The sequence below is a fragment of the Leptonychotes weddellii genome, chromosome 1 (assembly GCF_054177405.1).
Source record: "Leptonychotes weddellii isolate Sample4059 chromosome 1, ASM5417740v2, whole genome shotgun sequence".
In the NCBI taxonomy this organism is placed as follows: domain Eukaryota; kingdom Metazoa; phylum Chordata; class Mammalia; order Carnivora; family Phocidae; genus Leptonychotes; species Leptonychotes weddellii.
Window position 1 is genome coordinate 83,839,957 of NC_138369.1, and position 19,268 is coordinate 83,859,224.

General features: G+C 44.1%; 2 protein-coding genes across 3 annotated transcripts in view; both read left to right on the plus strand.

The window, feature by feature from the left end:
• Nucleotides 1–19,268, plus strand: part of PXYLP1 (2-phosphoxylose phosphatase 1) — a 336,729-nt gene that overhangs the window by 127,851 nt on the left and 189,610 nt on the right. The gene's annotated exons all lie outside the window — the stretch shown is intronic.
• Nucleotides 6,392–19,268, plus strand: part of LOC115938511 (zinc finger and BTB domain-containing protein 38) — a 79,355-nt gene continuing 66,478 nt past the window's right edge. Inside the window, exons 1-3 of one of the 2 annotated variants that reach the window (XM_081827240.1) lie at nt 6,392–6,679; nt 7,845–7,919; nt 13,110–13,229. The gene's annotated coding sequence lies outside the window, so the exon portion shown is untranslated. The remainder of the gene's footprint in view (nt 6,680–7,844; nt 7,920–13,109; nt 13,230–19,268) is intronic. The other variant, XM_081827233.1, reaches the window with a different exon arrangement.

Sequence of the window (19,268 nt, forward strand, 5' to 3'; positions counted from 1 at the left end):
AGGGATGGGGTGGCTGGGTGATAGACATTGGGGAGGGTATGTGCTATGGTGAACACTGTGAATTGTGTAAGACTGATGAATCACAGACCTGTACCTCTGAAACAAATAATACATTATATGTAAAAAAAAAAAAAAAGATAGTAGGAAGGGAAAAATGAAGGGGGGGAATTGGAGGGGGAGACGAACCATGAGAGACTATGGACTCTGAGAAACAAACTGAGGGTTCTAGAGGGGAGGGGAGGTGGGGGGATGGGTTAGCCTGGTGATGGGTATTAAAGAGGGCACGTATTGAATGGAGCACTGGGTGTTATACGCAAACAATGAATCACGGAACACTACATCAAAAGTAAATAAAGAAAGAAAAGAAGGATTGCCAGGAGCTCTGTATGGTGCTTGAGAAATGCAAGTATTGAATATGAGTTAATTTGAAATTACTTTTTGGTGACTGGACGGGGTTTCTTAGATTGTAACATCACCCTGAGACTGGCCCATACAGGTCATGGTCTCAATAGTGTTACATAAGCATTATCTTATTTAATTTGCATAACAAACCCAGCCAGTGGTATTATTAACTTTTTTTTCAAATTAAAAAAAAAAAAAAAACGAGGTTGATACAGGCTAAGTAATCTTAAAGTCATACAGCTAATAAATAGCGGAGCCAGGACTGAAACTTAGGTCTTTCAGCCTCCAAAGTATAAGCTCCTAACAAGTCCATGAGTAAAGATTATTTCCAATATAAGTAATATCAATTAAGAATAAAATATTTAGGATAAGATTTAACAAAAGGAATGTAAGACTTATATACCAAAAGTGATAAAACATTGTTGAAAGAAATTAAAGATGTAAATATATGGAAAGGCTTCCCAGGTTCATGGATCAGAAAATTTAATATTGCTAAAATGGGGATACTCCCCAAACTGGTCTAGAGGTAGAATACAATCTCTGTCAAAATCCAGGCTGGAATTTTTTGCATAATTGAGAAGATAACCTAGAAATCAAATATAAATGCAAGGGATCCAGGGGTGCTTAGGTGGCTCAGGTCATGATCCCAGGGTCCTGGGATCAAACCCCAAGTCGGACTCCCTGCTCGGTGGGGAACCTGCTTCTCCCTCTCCCTCTGCCCCCTGGCTCGTGCTCTCTCTCTCTCACTCTCTCTCTCTCTCTTTCAAATAAATAAAATCTTTATTTTTTTAAAAGAGTATTTATTTATTTGAGGGAGAGAGAGAGAGAGCATGAGTGGGGTGAAGGGGGCAGTGGGGAAGGGGCAGAGGGAGATGGGGGAAGGGGCAGAGGGAGAGGGAGAAGCAGACTCCCCGCTGAGCAGGGAGCCCAATGCAGGGCTCGATCCCAGGACCCTGAGATCATGACCTGAGCCGAAGGCAGATGCCCAACCAACTGAGCCAACCAGGCGCCCCTCAAATAAATAAAATCTTTAAAAAAAAAAAAAGAATGCAAGGGATCCAGAATGGCCAAAACAAATTTGAAAAAGCATGAGGTTAAAGCTGTAGTAATCACAACAGTGTGGTGCTGGCATAAGAACAGCCATCTAGATCCATGGAATAGAACTAAAAGTCCAGAAATAAACTAATATTTATAGTCAGTTGATTTTTGACAAAGGGGCCAAGACAATTCAATGGGGGAAATAATGGACTATTTTTAAAAATAAGCTTTTTATTTTAGAATAGTTTTAGGTATTCAGAGTTCTTGTGAGAATAGTCTTTTCAACAAATGGTCCTGGGTATCCACATGAAAAGAGTGACTGTGGATCCCTACCTTACACCATAAAAATTAAAGTGGGGGTGCCTGGGTGGCTCAGTCTGTTGAGAGACTGCCTTCGGCTCGGGTCGTGATCGCAGGGCCCTGGGATTGAGCCCCGCATCGGGCTTCCTGCTCAGCAGGAGTCTGCTTCTCCCTCCTACTCTCCCTCTGTTCTCTCTCTCTCTCTCAAATAAATAAATAAAAATCTTATAAAAAAAAATTAAAGTGGATCATAGACCTAAATGTCAGAACTGGAACTATAAATCTATTAGAAGAAAACTCAGGTATAAATCTTTATGTCCTTGGGTTAGACAATAGTTTCTCAGATATGATACCAAAAGCACAGTGAGGTAAGAGAAGATTGATAAATTGGACTTCATCAACATTAAAAACCTTTCTCCTTCAAAGAATATCATAAAGAAAATGAAATGACAACCCACAGACAAGGCAATAATATTTGTAAAACATATATCTGATAAGGGATTTGTATGTAGATCTATACTCAACAATAAAAAGACAAATAATCCAATTTAAAAATGGACAAAGGATTTGAACAAAGAGTTCTCCAAAGAAGATATACAAATGACCAGTAACTCATGAAAAGATGCTCAACATCATTAGTCACTAGGGGGATGAAAATCAAAAGCAAAACGAGATACCACATCGCACCCACTTGGATGGCTAGAATCAAAAAGATAGACAAGAAGAGTGTTGTAAGGATGTGGAGAAATCAGAACTCTCACACGTCGCTGGTGGGAATGTAAAATGGTGCACTTTGGAAAATAGTTTGACAGCTCCTCAAAATGGTAAACATAGAGTGCTTGCTTCGGCAGCACATACATTAAAATGTTAAACATAGAGTCACCTTATGACCCAACCCAGCAGTTCCACTCCTTGGTAGCTACCCAAGAGACACGAAAACATATGTCCACACAAAAACATGTACTTGAATGTTCATGGCAACATAACTTAAACAGTCAAAAATGGAGACAGCTCAAATGTTCATCAACTGATGTATGGATAAACAAAATGTGGTACAACCACACAATGGAATATTATTTGGGCATAAAAAGGAATGAAGTACAGGGGCATCTGGCTGGCTCAGTTGGTAGAGCATGTGACTCTTGATCTCAGGATTGTGGGCTCAAGCCTCATGCTGGGCATAGAGCTTACTAAAAAAAATTAAAAATAATAAAATAAATAAACTTAAAAAGAATGAAGTACGGATTGATTCTACAACATGGATAAACTTTGAAAATATTGTGCTAAGTGAAAGAAGTCAGACACAAAGGCCATGTATCATGTGATCCCATTTATATGAAATGGCCAGAAGATTAATGTTTGCCTAGCACTGGGGGGAGGGGCGGTGCACAAGTGAGGAGTGACTACCAATGGGCACGTAGTTTCTTTTTGGGGTAATAGAAAGCTTCTAAAATTGGATTACAGGGGCGCCTGGGTGGCTCAGTCGTTAAGCGTCTGCCTTCAGCTCAGGTCATGATCCCAGGGTCCTGGGATTGAGCCCCGCATTGGGTTCCCTGCTCCACAGGAAGCCTGCTTCTCCTCTCCCACTCTCCCTGCTTGTGTTCCCCCTCTGTCAAATAAATAAATAAAATCTTAAAATAAATAAATAAATAAATAATCTTTAAAAAAATAAAATAAAATTGGGTTACAGGTCACACAATTCTGTAAATATACTAAAATCCATTGACTTGTACACTTTAAGTGGGTTAACCTCATGGTATGTAAATTATATCTTAATAAATTGTGTTTCTTTCTTTTTTTTAAGATTTTATTTATTCATTTGACAGAGAGAGAGAGAGAGAGAGAGCACAAGCAGGGAGAAGAGCAGAGGGAGAGGGAGAAGCAGGCTTCCCGCGGAGCAGGGAGCCCGATGCAGGGCTCGATCCCAGGACCCTGGGATCACGACCTGAGCCGAAGGCAGACGCTTAACTGACTGAGCCACCCAGGTGCCCCGTTAATAAATTGTTTCTAAAAAGTGATTGAGATGAGAGAAATTAGAGGCAGCAAGTATAGACCAGTCTTCCAAGGAATTCCTTGAACCCATAAAGGTTTAATTAATTTATTTTTTAATTACGAGTATATAACTGCATTTGTTGTAACAAAGGATTCTCCAGATGGGGTAGAGTTTAGGGGGTGTCACTGTATTTACTTTTCTGTGTCCCCCCGTAGATTGTTTAGCCCAATTCTGATTTTATCCTATTAGAAGCAACCTCAGAACACACAGTACAAGGCTCTGCATCTCTCTTAAGCTTACTCATCATTTCTCCTTCTTTCCTTTACTCTTCACATTATCCTGGCCCCACAATGTAGACTGAAAAAATAATCAGCCTGTCTTCATCTTATTAGAGAAATAACTACCTGTGTACGTGAAGCAAGCAAGGCCACCAAGCCTTTGGGACGCAGAGTGGGGAGGTGCCCAGAGGCATTTTCTGCAGAGAGACAAGGAAAGAATAAACAAGCCTTCTGCCAAAAATGCCTGGAACTTAGAGCACTTTCCTCAGCTCAAGGTCAGGCTGTGTGTGGACGTTGACAGTGACCCTGATCAGTTGTTGCTGCTCCCTTAATTAAAAGCATGTGGCTCTCTCTCTTCTGAAATTCACCTTTGCTAATTCCACCTGCCTGGGGAGTCAGACCCCCACCGCACAAGTGTAATTCCTCAGAGTGGCAACTGGCAGAGCTCCCAGGAACAAGGTAACTACACCATGTCCCTCGCTATCAGAGGCATTGATATCCTGAGCCCAGGAGAGGGGTCTCATGACCACAGTGGAAGGAAAGCTGTGGAGTGGCATTATTGAGGAGGCCAGCGACGACTCCCTCCCTACTTCCGCAAAGGGACTGGAAATTCCTGGCGTTTGTCTTCCTCTCAGAATGAGACATTTATTCTAGGAGAATCATGGAAAAGTACAAACCACGAAATCATAAACCCCAGAAGGAGAAGATACCTCCAAGGTCATCTCTATCCCGGGCCCAGATATCCCCAGAAGCAGATGTTCTGCTCTTGCCAGCCCTCCTCATCTTAGCTTGAACACAGCCACTGACAAGACTCTCACTCTGTCCCGGAAAGGCTGCTGATGCCTGATAGGGCAGTGCTCAGGGCAGTGACTGCAGCGGGCAGGTCCAGGCGCTGCTCCTGTCACCTCCAGGTCCTCCTCGTACTTGAAATACACCATTGTTCTAACTCCTTCTTGGAGTTAGCTCTTGGAGTCTTTGAGAGCTATCTAGTCTTTCTTCTCTGTAGTCTTCTTGCCTGTCCCAGACTTGGGTCTTTAGCTGCACTGACCACCCCCACCCCATGTATGCCCATGAGTCCAGGGGGCAACAAAGACAAGTCTGGGCCTCGCCCTCTCTGAGGTACTCTGTCCACTGTTCACCCACACCCTGCATCCACCACACACCACCAGACCCCCCTGGCTTTGTCTTCCCATCCCAGCTTCTCATCCCCACTTGGACCTGACAATGAACATGCCCTCCTGACCACTCTGTGTGTCCCACCAAGACTCAGACCTTGTGTTGACCCATGAGGAGGACATGAGGCCCCCTACTCTAGGCAGATCATTCCTAATTGCTCCATTCCTTCCTTGCGCAATTGGTTTCAAGCCCCATCATTACCCGTATCTCTGCTCACCTGAACCAGGCTGCCCTTGGTCATTATTCACACATTCACCTCAGCCACTCACCATGGTGGTTCAGAACACAGGATTTGAGATCAAATGATCCAGGCTCTGCCATTACCCAGGGGTGAGACTTTAGAGAAGTGTCTTCATCTCTCTGAGCATACATTTTCTCATCTACAGAATTGGGAATAATAGTAGTACCTAACCTCATAGCTTTGTCATGATAATAACGATAAATGAAATAATCTTTACAAAGCACTTAGCACAGAGGCTCAAACATTCACTGCAAGTATTCAGTATATGTTTTCTACTATTTTATTTTAGAATTATCATCTAAACATATCGAAATACATTCATTCATCACGCATTTACTGAGTCCCATGCCAGCATGGGGATATAAATACCCCTCTTAAAGAATAGTGCCCTCTTAAACCCAGGTGGTGCAGGCTCACACGGGCACCCAGAGAGCAAGGAGCTGAGGCCCAGGGCCATCGCACAAAGGCACTGACCGCTGGGCACTGACCCGGGAATGTGACGAGAGCACCTTCCGCCTTTCCACATGACTTTTAATACCACCTCTACTCCCTGGTTAAGGCAGCACCACAAGGAAAAAGGGGGATGCCAGAGGGAGAGGTGAGAAATCCCCAGAGAAACACCCTCTTCTGCTTCTCCCTTTGACAGAGAGTGGCCAGGCCTCTGCCATGCAGGAGGGTGACGTCCCTTGGGGAGGCCTAGCTGAATCTGCCTGGGACTGTTCCGGAAGTAGGAAGGGCGGCTGGGGGTGGGGAGACAGCAGGAATGTTCTCCTGGCTTGCTGCTCCGTACAGGCGAGTGTGCTGAGAGGAGGGCCTCTGGACATCAAAGGTTCCTTTTGTCCCCTTCCGAGTGGCAGGGCAGCCAGGCCGCTGGCGATGACTCAGGCCTGGCCCTGACGTCACCCACGCCCGGCCACTGGCCTCCCCCTGCAGCCAGGAAACTGGCTGGGGAGTGGCACTCGCAGCTGCAGCAAATCTCAAAATAAGGAGGCAATTGCCTCTCTCCTCCTCCTCTCCATCTCCTCACAGCACACCTTTCTTTTCTTCTTCATTTTTTTTTTAAGCCTCATGGAAGGTTTTGCTTGTAGATCAACTTTGAAAATGTAGGAAGTCAGAATGGATGACATCATCAGAAAAATATGTGGAGCTGATCTCAACAAGAAGTGAAGAACCCAGAGCAAGAAAGCGGTTATAACTCCTAAGCCCAGGGAGTTGGCAGCGTCTGGGTTTCAGAGGAGCCAGCGTCTCCGAGTAAGTGAAGGCCCACCCCTGGCCCCCCTCACTCAGCGCCCTACACTGTGGGGCGCCATCTTGTTTCCTGACACCTGTGGCTTGGCAGGCCCCAGCCCAGCGGGCGGGAGTGGGGATGCATTTGGGGGACCTTCCAAAGACAGCACCAAAGGGATTTTATCTGATCTCTCTCTTCTCGCGGGACCAGAAAAGAGTGCATTTCCTCTCAAAAAAAAAAAATCTATGTGTGTGTGTGTGTGTGTGTATATATATATATATACACATATGTATAGGCTGAAACCCTGGGGAAAATGGCCCAAGTCATGCCTTCCCCGGTCAACCCTCTTGTTTTGTCTCCTCTTCCTCCTCCTGCCCTAGTGCTCTGTTTGGACTGCCAGAATGTTTGTTCAGAGTTCTGAACTGTTTGCTTCCTGGATCTTAAACCGAGTAATCAGACACAAAAAGAAACCCTGTTCTAGGCAAATATGTGTCCTATGCCGTCAAATAGTATTTTTGCACTTAACCTGGTAAAAGATGGCAGCTCTGGTAAGAAAACATTCACAACCTGCCGCCCTTTACAGAGCGTGTTTCTGGTTGCCTCTGATTGTTCTGGTGCGCGCACCTCCATTGTTTCATCACCGTGTTTATAGAGAGCTTATTTTAATTCCTACTCGTGCCATTGCATCTGGAATGATACTTAAACACAAAGACGGATATAATGTATCTCTGATGTCTGTTTTAACATCACCTAAAAAACTTAAGTCTTTGCATAGCCTCGAATTTTACAAGCTCTGAAAGTTCCTAACCAGGAAAGTTAAGTTCCTGAGAGAAAAGTTTAAATGTGTACATAAGAACTTCAGAGTCCATCGGCAGAGAACTCATACCCAGTGTTCCTAGCCTCCAGTGTCATCCCCTGAGTCAGCACCTAGTCTTTGTATAGCTTACTTAGCAGAGTAGAATTGTTCTTTATAAATTCTATTTTATAATGATTGGAGGGGGATGTATTAAAAAAATAAATCTTATTTTAAAGACAATAGGGAAGTTTGTCATTTGCTGGGAAAGAGTGGCACATTCTGTCGTGATCTGACAACACCCTTTAGAAAGTAACCATATATTTGTTTTGTAATTCTAATGTATTTGCTTTGTACATCTTACATTTATTTTTTGTTCTATTTTAATATACCAGGTTGTCTTGAAGTGAGACTCTGCTAAGTTTCTGCTCTTCTGGATTTAAGATCTGAATGCTGTGACCACTAATTTGGTGAGTGTCATTTGCCCCTAATGGCTGCTTAAATTTGAGTTTACTAATTCTATTCTCTTGGTTTATAGTAAAATTTAAGGAGGGGAGAGGGCATGGGAACTTCCGCACACAAGAAGAACAGCTGTATCCAAAAGGAAGTGTAAGAGTTAGGATAAGCTAATTGCTGTAATGGACTGAAAAATGTATAATGGCTCAAACACAATAAAAGTGTATTTCTTGCTCATGTAACAGGGTGTAGTGGGGCAACTCTCCCACATTCATTCAGAGCTACAGATTGACAGAGTCTCCACCTGTAGCATGTGGTTTTCAAGGTCACCTGGACTGTCTCCACTCCCCAGTGGAAGAGAAAAAGAGTGTGAAAAAGTGCACATGGAAGATTTTCGCAGGCCATGCCTGGAAGGGATGTACAACACTTCTATTCACAGTTGCTTGACTAAAACTCAGTCACATTACCATGTCTAACTGCAAAGGGGTCTGGGAAATGTAGTCCCTGGGGAGGCAGCCACTTCCCAGTGATGGCTCTGGAGAGTTTCTGGGTATGAGGTAGTCCTCTCTGGCACAGCATAATAAAGAACTTAGAGATGCTCAAGGATAAGAGGGCAGAATGAATCCGTGGGAGAAGCAAAAAGTTAGTATTCCCTGGGGTATTTAGTATTCTCTGACCGACTCTCTTAAGTAACATCTGGCCATATCGGCAAGGAGCAGAGGGTGAGATTTTTCAAGATGCTTCTGTTCTTTCTAACCCTGAGCCTTTATATGAGCACTACCATGCTGCCAGTGACCAGTACACGAGGAAGAACATTCTTCCCCTTATTTTCCCCTCTAGGGTCCTCTTGGTCTAGGACCATTTTGGCTTTGTTTCCTGGTGTTAGGTCTAGTTAAGCTAATGGGAATTGTCCAACAGAATTCTGTCCCCCCCGCCAACTTTGAGCCCTGAGCCTATTGGGAAGCTCATGGTTTCTTTAGCTCATGGTTTTGTCTACTCCTGGGAGCTTTCAGAAGCTGCCCTGCCTGATCTACTCCAGATCTTGCCCACTTTTTAATCTTGTGTGTGTTGGAGCGGGGGTGGAATCCCTGACTAAGACGGGATCTTCAAACCAAGTTATTAGAGAAACATTTAAAAGTAGATTAAAAAGGCTCAGGCTGGAGAGATTAGTGCAACCCTAAGGATTTGATACATAATTCTAGGTTTTTCTTTTCAGGAAAAGTTTCAAAACATACACTGAAATAATGAGTGGTAAGGCCATAACCCCTGTTTGGAGAACTCTGAACTAATTTTATATTTTATATAGCCTTTTCGCCATTGTTGGTCTTAGCGCAGAATTCCCCTGCTGGTAAATATCAGAAACCATATGGGGGTGCCTTATGATACCCCTAAAGCATCATAAAGACCTCCAAGAAAAATGGACTACATGTGCTTGCTTCAGCAGCACGTATATTAAAAATGGACTACAGTCTTTGAGCTAGTTCTCTAGTCTTGTTGTCGATATCTGGCTAGACGCTCTGGTTTCTAACTGAATTTTGCCCCTGGACTTGACATTTCTGGCACCCACACCCTGGAGAACACACATTGTCCATTGTGTGGAAAGACCAGCTACTGGCCAATTTGACACAGCCTCTCGGGCTCTCATGGAGCCTGGTGCCTGGCCTAGTCTCCTATTACTGCTGCCTTGCCTCTGCCCAGGGCCCTCACATCAGGAGTGGTCTAAGGAACAGTGGAATAGAATAAGTTGATTGATTGCAAAAATGCTTTAATCTCGAACAGTTCATTGGCTGTGCCTTGGTTGGTCCTGAAAGTGTCTAGAGAACCGAGAGCTCATAGAGGAAGCTAAAGAGAGGACCAAGTTGAACGGGGGGAATGCAGAGCCTGCTTAGGATGGTGCAGCCAAAGGAGTAAGTTGACAACAAGTGCTAGTTTTCAAAAGCTAGAGCCAAGTGGGGACGATCTGTTGCCCAAAGTCCCAGTCTAACAGCGTCTGCCAGGAAGGGCAAAGCCAAAGGCCACAGTCGAGGAGGAAAGGTGTCGGGGTCCATTCACTTGGGAGACTTGGTAGTCACAGTTTGTTAATTTAAACTGCCATGTGATAATGACTCCTCGAAGCACTAAGTATGTAGGAATTGACATACGAGTATGTGTGTGGAGGCAGTAGGCTGGGGTCAACCTCCTGATTTCTGATGTCTAGCTACATCGTGGAATCGCCAAATCAGAATTTCAATACTGTCAGCAAGATTCCTCCACAGCCTTGGTACAGCATGCTGGGTGATCTCCCAGACGCACCAATAAGGCAGGGGTAACAGGTATACACTTTGTAAATATTTTCAATCAAGTGTCAAAGTAGACATGATGGGAACAATTTGACTTTTCTTGAGCTTCCTTAACTTTAGTCTTATATTTTATTATTTAAAAAATTTTTAATTCCATGTGAGGGGTATAGTTAAAATGTGGGGCACCATAGTTTTTTTGGAGCTTAGGTCACCTAAAGAGTTTAGCCTGGGCCTGTGGATCTGTGATGTGCAGACGTGAACTGAGCACAGCAGGCTGACATAGGCAATGCCTAGACCCATTGCTTATTTTTAATCCCAGGGGTTTTATTGTTTTCACAGCACAGAAGTACAAGCCCCCTTCTTACTCTGGGTCAACATTTATGAATGTTCTTTCACTCCCTTTAGAGGGTTTTGCAATAAGGCCACGTCATATTCACCAAAGCGAAGAATTCATGGTAATAGGGCTTTGTAATTTCTCGTGCTGAAATCCCCTGATTTCTTGTCAAGAACGAAGTTGGAAAACACCACACTTGAAGACTTCACAGTTTTGTTTTAACTCAAGAAGCCTCTGCTTTTCATCAGAACTTGAAAGCTTCCTCCTGCCTCCAAAATGGTATTTTTAAAGGATGTAAAACTAAGATTCTGTCAGGATAAATAAAGTAATAAATGTGAAATGGTTTAGGCAACTTAGGACAATGTTTGGCAAGTCAAGGTGTTGATGAAAATAATTATAATTAGGGTCAGCATCGGTGTTTTAGCTTTTGATAGTGGTATTAATATTGTAAGTCTCATCATTTTAGATTTTTTGTCTCTCTCTTTTTTTTTTAAAGATTTTATTTATTTATTTGAGAGAGAGAGAGAGAACACAAGTTGGGGAGAGCACAGCAGGAGAGAGGGAGAAGCAGGTGCCCTGCCAAGCAGGGAGCCTGACTCCGGGGAACCTAACTTGGGGCTCGATCCCAAGACCCTGGGATCATGACCTGAGCTGAAGGCAGCCGCTTAACCTACTGAGCCACCCCGGGTGCCCCAATTATTTTTTGTCTTTCTAAATTGACTTTCATCTGAGATCCTTAGTACCACTCCCTAACTAGCCACAGCATGTGGTGTAAAATTTTCAAGGTCATTTGGAAAGGTTTGACTGTAGGCCAGAGGCCTAACTGAGAGGCTTCTAATCTTATTCTGAGAGAGGTTTGACCTGGGGGTGGGGGGGTGTCACTGAAATCTGTGAGAGAGGATGAATTTGAGCCATCTCTCTGCCAGAACAAAACAAAACAAAAAAACCAAAAGCAAAAACAGTGTTTCCTGGCATTCTAGGGGGCTCCCAGTGCATTGGCCAAAGGAGGCTTTGAAACCACTCCACAGAAGCACTGTGCTTGGGCAGTGTCTCCCAAATGAGAGTGGAGTCCATCGCCTGTCCAAAAAACTCTAATGCTGAGTGCAGCTGTCTGCTTGGTGTTATGGGGCGGGGGATTATACACAGAGTCAACGACCCAAGAGCAGTAAAGAAGGCATCATTTAAACTGTGAGCTCCCCTCCGTGTCCCAGATCCTGTAGTCTGTTATCTTTGAATGTAGTGGGAAAGTAGTATCTAGTGAAAGGACTTTCTCATTGACCCAAATTCCTTGGCATCAACTATACCAAGGTATTTCACAAAAGAGAATATAGCTTGAAATTCACCCCAGACACCAGGGTGAGTCTGAATCATACTAGAGCAGCCAGGCCACAGCTGGCCTGGCCTCCTAAGACACGTCTCTTCCCTCCATTTTCACTCTACATGAGGCAAATTCCTTTTTGTTTCTTTTAAAATATTTATCATTGTTTTTCAAATGTAAAGAGTCATAACTAGCTACTGTACAAAATCTGGAAAATACAGAAAAATATCAAGGAGAAAACAACAGTCTCCAATAATCCAACAACCAAGTGACAATTCTGTATTAACATTTTGATGCATTTCTTTCCAATTTTTCATATATATATATATATACACACAAATTATTTGACATGGTATTTTATATGCTTTTTCTCATCCCACTTACAATGATGTTGTAAACATTTTTCCAAGTCACTAAATGGCCTATGAAAATTTGATTTTGTTTTTGTTTTTTTAAAGATTTTATTTATTTATTTATTTGACAGAGAGAGACACAGCGAGAGAGGGAACACAAGCAGGGGAAGTGGGAGAGGGAGAAGCCGGCTTCCCGCTGAGCAGGGAGCCTGATGCGGGCTCGATCCCAGGACCCTGGGATCATGACCTGAGCCGAAGGCAGACGCTTAACCCACTGAGCCACCCAGGCACCCCTGAAAATTAGATTGTGTTGTGTTTCCATTGCACTGATATGTCTTAATTTATCCAATCTTTTTTTTTTCTTTTTTTGATGGGCATTTTGATTGCAGTGCTCTGCTGTTACCAATCTGTAAACATTCTTATAGATAAATCTTTGTGGACATCTTAGGGAAGATTCCTAGACTTGAATCAGTAGGTCAAATGACCTGTTTTTAAAGTTCCTAATGCACATTGGTAAATTAGCCTCCAGAAAGACACCAGTGTCTATTTCAAAACCTAAATCCCCTTCAGTTTCTCATGTTAAAACGCATGCTCCTAGGCCCCAGTGGCATCAGAAGCTCTGAGGAGGGAGCCTAAGAATATGCTTTTTAATATACCCTCCTAATCCTTATGCACATTAAAGCCTGAGAACTGTTGATATGCTGCATTCAATTCAATAAACATTCATTTCAGCAAACAGGGAACCCTGAGATAGTATATCTAAACTAGAATTTAACTTAAAGGCTCTTTCTTGGTCTCTGAATTTTAGATTTTTCCTTAATCGTGGTATGGTATAGTTGAAAGATTGTCAGCTAAGGAATCAGGAAACCTTACTGTAAATATGAGGTAACTGAGACCCAGAATGGTTCATTTACTTCCAGGTGGTTACCCAGAGATTTAGTGGCAGAAGTAAAACTAGAACTTCAGTAGACAGAGGACCCAGATCCACCCAACCTTTCAGTAGCAGAGATAAGGCACCAACGAGAAGACAGACTCCTCAGGTGAGACTCTGCCTCAGCCAGGAAACTTTTATCTGCCTTCTCATAAGCAGGGCCATATCTCAGGACACGTGTGGGCAGCCCAGACCCCAGGAGGGGCCCACGTGTCCACCTTGGTCACCTAATGAAGCCAAATCACTGTGTGCCCTAAGCCCTGAGGTGGTAACACTGAAGCTGGACTGAGGAGGACATGGGGCATCCAGGCAGGTCCATGCACAAGAGCAGAGTAGGAGGTGAGGTCCTGAGTCAGAAGGCAAGAGAGCAGAGACTCATATTGTGATCAGATTTAGGCATGAGCTGAAAAAAAGACAAAGTCAGAGCTAGCGGGGAGCTGAATGATTCAGCCTCTAGGATGGATTCTACATAACTTCATAGTCTGGGGAGGTACCTGCCCCTAGCTGCACCTGCCTCTTTAAATCTGAGAGGTGCTGTGCACTGGGCTGCCTTCTGACAGCAGGTAAGTAGGAGCACCTGGCTGAAGGAGAGGCAATGGATCAGAGAAGAGGCCCCTGAAATTGGGAAATTGGGAAAATTCTGTTACAACAGAGAACATAGTGAACAAACAACAACCAAATATAATTTTCTTTTAAGTATAACCTAAGAGGAAGTATAACCTTCCATCTTGTCTGCATTACTCTGCTCAAGCCAATCAGACTATACCTATTGGTCACTGGATGGCATATGGCTGCCCTTCCTCATTCTATCCCAGCTTCTAGAGGGCCTCTCTCATATCATTTGCTTTCAAGTTCAACCTTCACAAACTTCTCAGCTCCTGATGATCCCTGGTTCATGTTCAGGTTCTATAAGTCACCATTTAGGTTCCTCCCTGCCCAAGCCCACATCTTTCTCCTGTGACTGCACCAGGTGAAGGGCAAGAGTCAGAACCTGAAGGAACACGTCTGCTGCACCCATTATACATGCTTAGGTGCCAGGAAATTTGCCTGTGATCCTCAAGCTTCACTGCTTCTGTGCAGAGTCTTCATTATCTCTTGGCTGTCCCCACATAGGGTCACTGCTCTCCTGATTTTTGGCCTTCTGGTCCAAACTCATAGAGCCAGGGTCAGGATGAGTATGGATTCTGGGAAGGTCCACAACGTCCCTTCAATCAGGGGTATAACAGATGGAGGGTGGCTTCCCAGACATGGCTGGGGCAGTTCAAGTCATTGCTATGATGTTGACTCCATGCAAAGCCCATCTCCCTGGGATCCTTTACAATTTCCTTGGCTGAGGCACCTCCTGATACTTAGATAGAGTTCTAATTCCTGACAAGACCTGGATCCCTAGGCCAAGAGGGTCCATGTGGTGGTGACAGCAGTGCCTCCAGATCTAACCCCCAGGAGGTAAATGTTGGAGTTCTGTGACACCCAGACAGGGTGTCCACATGCTGCTGGTGAATCCTAGATGATAAACAGAGTAGGGAGTCCAGGGGCAGAAAGTGGTCAGTGGGGCCTGTGATCTGACAAGTGCCACTGGTGATCCCATTCTTCCCCCTCTATGCTGACTCCATGTGCACTCCCCACACACCTTGCTAATCAGTAGCTAACTTTAGGAATAAAAAGCATTCACACAGTCTCTGTCCAAAGCTGCTGAACAACCCTGGCCCAGGCAAATTCTGTCTCTGCTCCATTGCAGTCTTATCATGGCTTTCATATCACCTCCTGAGAGAGTGACACTGGTACCAAGTCTGCCTGTCGGGCCAAGAGGTACTGCCTCAAAGAAGCCCAGCGTCCCCAGATAGTGATGTCCCACTATTGCAGTCAGGAGCAACTGGACAAACCTAAAGACTCACCGAGTATGAAGAGCCCCATTTTCCACCATTGAAATGCCAGACAGCTCAAACTGCTGTGTAGACAAGTATTAAGAAAGCTGGAACAGTGAGAGATATCTGAAGCCACCCCACCCCAGCTCTGAAGCCCCCCCACCCCTACTTGACTGCCATCTTGACTGGACCAGCAAAAGGAATCCCTACACATCTATCAGAATGGCTCAAATGACAAATACTGATGTTCCCATATGCTGGCAAAGATATGGAACAATTGGATTGCTTATGCACTGCTGGTGGGAACATAAATGGTGCAGCCACTCTGGAAAAGAGTTTGACAGTTTCTTATGAAGTTAAACATACATTTACCATACAGACCTACTCCTGGGTGTTTACACGAGAAATGAAAACTTATGCTCACACAAAAGGCCGTATATCAATATTCATAGCAGTTTTCTTTCTTTTTTTTTTTTTTTTTAAGATTTTATTTATTTATTCATGAGAGACAGAGACAGAGACAGAGAGAGAGAGAGAAGCAGGCTCCCAAGGAGCAGGGAGCCCGATGCGGGACTCGATCCCAGGACCCTGGGATCATGACCTGAGCCGAAGGCAGACGCTTAACCATCTGAGCCACCCAGGCGCCCAGCAGTTTTATTTCTAATAGCTTAAACCAGGAAACCAGCGAGACATCCCTCAAGGGGAGAATGGATAACAAAACCGTGGTACATCCATACCATGAAATTCTATTCAGCAATAGAAAGCCACACACTCTTTACATATACCTTGAATGGATCTAAAGGTATTATGCTGGGTGAAAGAATGCCAATCTCAAAGGCTTACATACTGTATGATTCCATTTATAATATTCTCAAAGAGACAAAATTATAGTGATTGAGACTAGATCAGTACCAGAGGTTAGTGCTGGAGGGAGGTGTGACTCTAAGAGGGTTAGCATTGGATTTCTTTGTGGTGATGGAATAGTTCTCTATCTTGGTTGTGATGATGGCTACTCCAGTCTATACATGTGGTAAGATTTCATAGAACTGCGCACACACACACACACACACACAGCAGGTAAAAACTGGTGAAACCCAAATAAGGGCCACACCTGAGTTAATAATATTGCACCAATGTCAGTTTCTTGCTTTAGACAAGGTGCTGCACTGCTCATTGGGGGAAGCTGGATGAAGTTATATAGTTACTGTCCTATTTTTGCAACTTTTTGTGACTCCTAAACTATTTCCAAAAATGTCATTAAAAGCAACTTCTAAAAACTTCAAGTTTAAAAAAAGAGGGGGGTGTTCTCTACCTCAAGAAAGGGGGATTCAGCGGCTGGCCTCTCTTTTATGAGAAACTCCTATTGTTTATTTTGCCACTTTCTAATTTATGAGTAGGCTTCTACGACCTCGACCTCTGCTTTTCAGAGACAGCCCATCTCAGATGGAATCAAAGCTCAAGTATTCCAGCACTGAGTGTGAATATGCCCCCTTTCCCCTCCCTGAGACTTGTAACTTCAAAGCGAGGTAAAGACTCAGAGATCTAAGAAATGGTCTCACGGTGAAAATCTAGGACAAATCATCCTTCTCACCCCTGCACAGTGATTCCTTTTCTGGAATGGCTCTTTGTCTTCTCTGCTCTTCATACAGATTATTCTCTTCACCTTCGCCAAATGGCCCCTCCTCTAATGGAAGGAGATTAACCCTTCCTTGCCCCCTTTCAATCTCATTCAGCTGAGGGCTTGCTTACAGCCGCACTGCTCTCCCAAGCCTTGTACCACAGCTGAATACTACAGCGGGAGACTGCTGCCTTCCCGCTGAAGCATTTACGCTTCTGTCGAACACCTTTTTGCCAATTTGGGCATTGGAAAGGACAGTTTTGAAATTAAACTTATGGTGAGCCGCCTGGGTTTGCAGTATGGAATTGCACAAGGCCATGTGCTACGTCAAGGGGTCCTCGCTGTGCTCACTACCTTGAGGGCCCCGTCTTCATGAAATTCTAGCATTATTTACTCCCTTGCCTTACGGAGGGGTCCCCAGCATCACCGAAGATGGAAGCTGAGCGTATGGGGCCGATTACGTGGCATCCTGTCCGGATATGACAAGACACTCACACATAAGACACTGTCCCTCAGGACTGGCCTCAGCCCCCAATTTCCTGCCATGTGTTATTGCAGGGATTCATCTCAAGGGCCCGCAGTGAGAAAGGACATAGGTGCACCGTTCTTGGGCCTGGTGGGGGGACTATAGATCAGGACAGTGTGCTAGAAAGGTGACAGTTTGAATTGTTGATTTTCAGTAGGCGTTGATGAATCTCCTAGCTTTGCACCTTTTGGTTTCAAAACCATACTGAACAATGGAAAATGAAACCTGCAACTTATTTTTAGCTGTTCATGCTAACTCATGAGATTTCTTTTTGCAAACCAAATAGGATAAAGCTAGCGACTTCAGCTAGCTAAACTTAATCTGATTGACTTAAATAGCAATCAAGCCTCCTCCTCTGATACTTCTCAAGTGACACTTGGTCTTGGGTGATATTTTGGCCAATATTTACTATTTTGCTTAAAATTATACTTACTTGAGCTTAAAAAATTTAAACAAGTATACTATAACATTTTCTTCTGAGAGGAATTGAGAAGCAAGTTATGAGCCCTGTTACTGGAATCTATTCATTAATTCGCTTATTCTATAACCATTTATTAAATACCTACTTACATGAAAGCTTGGAATTTTTTTTATTAATTGAGCCAGTCTATTGCATTACGAAGAGCAGAACACTAGAAATTAATAGGGCTTTTATCCTGGTTGCTCGAGGTCTTCAGATATAATACTGTCTTTGAACCTGATTTTCTTCACCTTCAAGAAAGGGTTGATGGCATCCTGCAAAGTGCCTCCCCATCCTATAGTTCTATGAAACGTATGCTGACACCAAGGGCCAAGGAAATGTTGAGGCCCATTCTGGAGGCAGCGGTGTTGCTGTCAGACCTCTCGTATTTCTGTCTCCCCTTTCCCTGTTGTAGGAGGGACAGATTTAAATAAAGCCTGTGATCCACTTGCCAGAGAACTTGTGGCCGCCCTTGGTAAACAAATGATTAAGTACTTGAAAGACTTCCATAGGTATTTTCAGTCCCCAGTTCCACTCCTTAGTTCATGGAGCAAGTTCTCCTATTTTAGGAAGTGGCTTCATGAGACAAAGCTAAAGATTCCACTGGTAGCGGGGAGAGCAGAGAACGGACTCCCAGTTTGGTGTTGGTCAGTGAAAAGCAGACCCACATGAGCCCTCTCCATGGCACCAGATGATGCTCTAGGTGCCGGGGGAGATACACAGATCTTGCAGGAAGCAAGCCGGAGACATGAATAAAGGTAGATAATTCAATACAACAAAAACTTATTCTTTTATCTTCAGTCCAAAGGAAGTGAAGATTCACTGAGGTTTGTTAAGCTGCTCTGGTGAGATGAGGTGCACTGTTATGGCCTCTCTAGAGCTGTGTCATTTATCTGAGAGAAGAGAAAGCCAATGACTTTGTTCCCAGGTTGAGTCTTGGAGTATTTGTTGCCCAGGATGAAAGACTATCAGGAGAGGATTATGTTCTCTCACATAGGGTAGCTTTTACCAATCTGTAAGAGTTCTTTCTCCTCCACTTTGATTTACATCCCCACCCCACCCCTTCACCCTACTTGCCAATCTCTCTAGAAAGAAGAAACTCCACCGTGTTGCTGAATATGTGTTTTGCAAACGCAGGATCTAGTAAAACCTTGTTCTACTTGCTCTCCACTTGGGAAGCGGCAAGCAGTTGTGGCCACAAATGAATGTGTGACTAGGGATGCAGGAATGCTCTTGATCTCCATGTGCTCACGAGGGCTTTATTAGTGCCATATTACAAATGCACTGAGAAATAAAAGCAGGAACGATTCTGTTGCTAAAGTCAAAGTAGTGATACCGAAATGGTGGTGAGACCTGTTGAGGATATTCTCACAGGAGAGTCTGAGTTGGGTTACAGTGGAGCAGACGTGGTCCACCAGAGTCTCCTTGGCAGCCCTAAGTCACTTACCATCTTTTCTCTGTTGAAAAGCACATGGTGCACATTTCCCTTCTTCCTCCAGCTCTTTCCTGGAGGGTAACCTCAGTGTGGTCCCCAAGGTTTGCTGCCTCGTCCTTGCCGTCAAATATATAGTCCTTTCCCATTCTTACACAGATGCTAATGGATAGGAGTGAGACAGCTCGTGTCTAAGAATTAGAGGCTTCCCGGAGTTCAGATTCCTCAGTCCTGTCCATCCATCAAC